Genomic DNA, 5182 nt, shown 5'->3' on the forward strand with positions numbered 1-5182 from the left:
GGGACATCTAATCCAAGTTTTGGGAGGATCATCGCACTGATTTCCACAGTAGTTTCACCCATCTACACTCCCACCAACAGTGGAGAAGAGTTCCTTTTCCCCACAGCCCCTCCAGCATTTGTTATTGGTTGATTTCTTAACGATCCCCATTCTTTCTGGGGTGAGATGGAATCTCAGTGTTGTATTAATCTGGATTTTTTGAATGGTCAATGATGTTGAACATTTTTTCATTTATTGATTTGCCATTTGTATTTCTTCATTTGAGAAGTATGTATTCATCTCAGATGCTCATTTTTGTACTGGGGCTTTCAACTTGGGGGACCTGATTTCATTTAATTCTTTTTATATATAGAAGTCCTTCATCTGAGGGAGAGTTGAGTAAAATTTTCCCAGTGTTAAAAAATTCCCCCTGAAGACTGCTTTCATTGTTTCCCACAGGTTTCTATAAGTTGTATCTGCCTTTTGGTTTATTCTAAATACTATTTAAATATTTCTTTAATGTCATCTGTGACCCATTGCTTGTTTAGGAAGGTGTTACTTAATTTCCATGTGTTTATGGATTTTTGCGGTATCTCATCATTAATTTCCAATTTCATTGCACTATGGTCCAATAGTGTGCATGGGATAATATGAATTCCTTTGCACTTATTTAAGCATGTTCCATGTGCTAAAACATGGTCTATTTTAAGGAATGTCCCATGTGCAGTGGAGAAGAATGTGTGTTCTGCTGTTGTTAGTTAGAACACTCTGTAAAGACCTACTAAGTTCATTTGTTTACAAGTTTGGTTTAGTTATGTTATTTTTTTGCTGATTTTCTTGTCTAGTTGATCTAACTCTTTGTGACAATAGGATGTTAAAGTTCTCTGTTATGATTGTGTTACTGATTATTTTTCACATCTGTTAAAACTTGTTTTATATAGTTGAGAGCTCCTGGATTTGGTGCACAGGTATTTATGATTGTTATCTGTTCCTCTTGCAGTTTTCCACTGACAAGTATGTACTGACCTTCTTCATCTCTTTTGGTCATTCTTGTTTTGAAGTTCATACTGTCTGCACATATAATTGCTACCCCCACTTTTTCTGGTTTCCTGTTACATGGAGTATTATTTTCCATCCTCGGACTTTCAGTCTATGAATATCTTTTTGAAATAAATGTGTTTCTTGTATACAGAATATTGTTGCATTTTGTTTCTTTTTTTTTTAAATATGAAAGAGCTTCTTTTTTTGTTAGTCCGTGTTTGCAGTACATAATGATCACATTCATCATGTAGGATTTGTACATGTATGGAATGCATCTTTATTCTTTTTTGTGCCCTTCCTCTCTCCTCTCTGCAATCCTTTTTTTCCTCCCCATTATTTTTACTTTAAAGAGAGTAGTAAGTGAGAAACAAACAAACAAAACATTAGAACAGTAGCATCATACCAGTATTACAAACATAAACAAATCAAAGCAAGAACATTCAAAGTGATGCAGAGTCTGAAGACAAAGTAATACAAATCAACAGTGGTTGTTAAATTACATATCACTATCCTCAAATACATTGCTTAGATTACACATGTAAGAATGAAAGATTGCTCAAAACATTATAGGGAATAAGAAAATAATTCTTTGATAAAACAGTAGAGATAATACAGCGTTTCACTAGACAAGAGGGTAGTAGTTCACCATTGTAATTCTTTGTATAATAGTACCTGCAAATCAGAACACCAGACACAAGCATGCACAATTGATCAGAACATAAAATATTGTATTTTGTTTCTTGAACAACTGTGTCAGTGTGCTGCTTTTGGCAGCACACTGGTAAATTGAGACCATTTTTATTAATGGTTATAACTGCTATGTTTTGGCTTATCTTTGTCTTATTATTTTCCTGCTGTTCATTCTCTACTTTTTTCTCTGTTAATTGCTTGGACTGCTTGGTGGTTCCTTTCTATCATTGTTCTTAAAATTGTGGTCATTTTTGTCTATTTCTAGAATACCTTTTACTACTCTTTGTAGGGTTGGTTTTGTGCTACTGAATTTTTTCAGTTGTTCTTTATCATGGAAATATTTTATTTCTCCATCAATTTTGAAGAATAGTTTTGCAGGGTACATCAGCATGGGTTGGAAGTTCTTTTCTTTCAGGACCTGAAATACTTCACTTCAAGCTGTATTTGATTTGATGGTTTATGTTGAGAAATCTGCCATGATTCTAATAGGCTTTCCTTTATATGTGATATGTTTCTTCTCTCTAATAGCTTTTAATATTCTGTTCTTTTACTGAATTTCTAAGATCTTGATTATTATGTGTTTATAGATTTACTTTGGTTATGGCTAATTGGAGTTCTATATGTCTCACTTAACTGTCTATCAGATTCTTTTTCTATGCTTCAGAAATTTTCTCTTATTACTTCCTCAAATAGTCTTTTCATGTCATTGGTGTTGACTCCTGCCCTTTCATTAACACCTGTTGATCTTACATTGTTTTTCTTTGCATTATTTTGCAGCTTTTGAATTATTTCCTGGTTCCTTGTTAATTCTAAGAGATTCTTCCTTTCATGATTATTAGCTGTAATGATGTCTTCAAGGTCTGAAAGTCTGTCTTCAGCTTTGTTCAAGTGGTTTTGCCAGCTTTCAATGGAATTTTTAATTTCTTGGATATCTGGTTGAATTTGTTTCATGCATTCTAATTCTTTCCTATATTGTTCATTTAAGGTTTCTGTCATTTTTCTTTGCTCCTCTATCTTTTTAACAGTCTTCTTTACATATGCTGAACAATTCTTTGATTACTGTTGTCAGTTCTTTTGTTACCTGAGAAAATATTTCTGATGTGATATATCCTATGGCCTAATGGAGTTTTTTCTTCACTTCAGTTGCTCTCATTTCAGAAATTTCAGGTGTATGACTTCCAAGCTCTTCTATGCTGATGTCTTCTGGACTTGTTCTGGGTGGACTATAGTTCTGAGATTGCATTTTGTGTCTTTGTTTCGTCATTTTTAAAGATCTGGACATTCCCTGGAGCTCAGCCTCACTCCTGTGATTGTGTGGGAGTGACAGGGTAAGGACCCAAAGGTCCCCAGTGCTCAGTGTGGCTCCTGCAGGGTGTGATCACTAATGCTTCTGAAGATTTCTGGGGCTTAACTTGGCTGCCACTCTACTGGGGGAAGTGTAGGTTCACAGTCACCAAAGCTCCCAGAGCTGTACAGGACTCAGCTTGGCTCCCACAGCAGTGAGGAAGGGTTGAGAGTGAGGTAACTGTTGTTCCCAAAGCTGTCTGGGGCTCAACTTGGCTCCCCTTGCCACTGGTTTTTACTAGCTTCGAGTCTTATTGGCTGCTGGTTTGCAGCACCTTTCTTCAGTGTTAATAGCTCTGTTTATCAACTCTGTCCAAAATACTCAGGATAAAAATCCTGAGTAGAATTACAGAACTTTTAGAGCCCACACAAGCTGAAAAATAAATCAAACAAGCAGATTTATAGGAATATCAAAGTGAACCCTTATTTTAACAGGACCTGTGCTATCACACAGCTTGGGTAGTAAGCAAGAAGGAGCCTACTTAAACAAAAACCCAAGGAATATCTACAAAGTGCTTCTTATATAGCAGTTTGTCAGCCTATTTAAGTAAGAGCAAGGTTGAAACCAGGGAATCTTTTCAAAGACTTGCTGTGAAAGCTGAGTATACAAATAAGGGGTCCAAATCCCTTCCTTCCTAATCATAGCTACTTGGGTGCCCTTTCTGTTCTAAAAATCCAACACTACCTACTGACATGGCTGAACCTGTGGAGGGGCCCCACAATGCCAATCTAGCTGATTCATGTTGCAAGAGAAAATGAAGATTTGATAGCCAGAGAGAACACTGAATCAAATTGTCCCAGTCCACTGGGGTTTAAGGACAGCAAAGAGGAACAATAGAGAGGGTCATGCCAGCCATCTGCAAAATCATGTCCCCACCACCAGCACAGGCATAAATGAGAAAAACAAGCACTTTTTGTCTGTCTCATATAAACCTTATGTACTATGATCTTAATACACTTTTGATAAACCCAAGCATTTTTTTACCAGCTACTTGACACATGCTTAATATTTTCTATGTAAATTTTCATTAATCTGAGATATTTTATCATTTCTTCTCCCATATGTTGTCTATAATCATTGTTTTTACATTATTTTACTAGATAGAATCTCAAGAACACTGTTAAATTATGTGGTAAGAGCAAATATCTGCTTTATTTTCAGTTTTCATGATTTCCAGTTAGAAAATGTCTTACAGGTGATATTAACTTTGAATTTCAATGATAAACTTTGTCAGATTAAAGAGAAACCCTGTTGTTCTTGTCCTGATATTTTAAACCATAAAATGCATTAATTTTTGTCAAATGCATTAGAAATAGCGATTGTAATGTGTTACCCTTTGTCTTGGTTACTTTTCTCTCATTGCTGAGACAAAATACCCAACGCCCAAAATGAAGGAAGGAAAGGTTTATTTAGCTCACAGTTTGTGGAGGTTTCAGTCCATACTTGCTTGGCCCCGAGGCAGAAGACAGCAAAGCAACAAGAGCAAAGCTGGGAATGGCAGTCAAACAGCAAACAGCCAGAGCAAACCAGAGGAATGACGGCAAGCAGCTTCTTTTTCCCTGCCTTACTTTGTAAACAGGCTACCCCCACCTAAGGGGTGTGTAGCTCTTACATAATCTTTGCCCTCCTCTTCCACAGGCTCAGGATGGGACAAAGTAAGTATCCTGGCTTCCTGCTGAGTCACTTAGCCAAACCTCTAGGCTCCCCAAGTTGACACAATGTTTCAACCATAACACTCCACCCCTTGTCAACTTGGCAACCAGATACATTTCTTTAAACCAGTTTTCAGGTACAAAGACATTATATTTCATTAGAACCATAACATTTCGACCCCCTAAGACTCATGCACATCCCTTTATGCAAAAGGCATTTAGTCCATCTGCAAGAGTTGCCAAAGTACTAACAGTTTCAGCATTGCTGAAGAGTCCAAGTCCCAAACCTCCTCCAAGATGTAAGGCAAACTCTTAGCTGTGACCCCCTGTACAAATGAAAAGTTAAACACTTCCAACATTCAATGGCACAAAATAAGCAGTACCATTCCAAAAGGTACAAACAAGGGGATACATAGTATGGGGACCAAAGCAAGTCCAAAATCCAGCAGGGCTAACATTATGTCCTGTAATTCCA

Source organism: Chinchilla lanigera, unplaced genomic scaffold (assembly GCF_000276665.1).
Source record: "Chinchilla lanigera isolate Chin_1 unplaced genomic scaffold, ChiLan1.0 scaffold00037, whole genome shotgun sequence".
Classification (NCBI taxonomy): domain Eukaryota; kingdom Metazoa; phylum Chordata; class Mammalia; order Rodentia; family Chinchillidae; genus Chinchilla; species Chinchilla lanigera.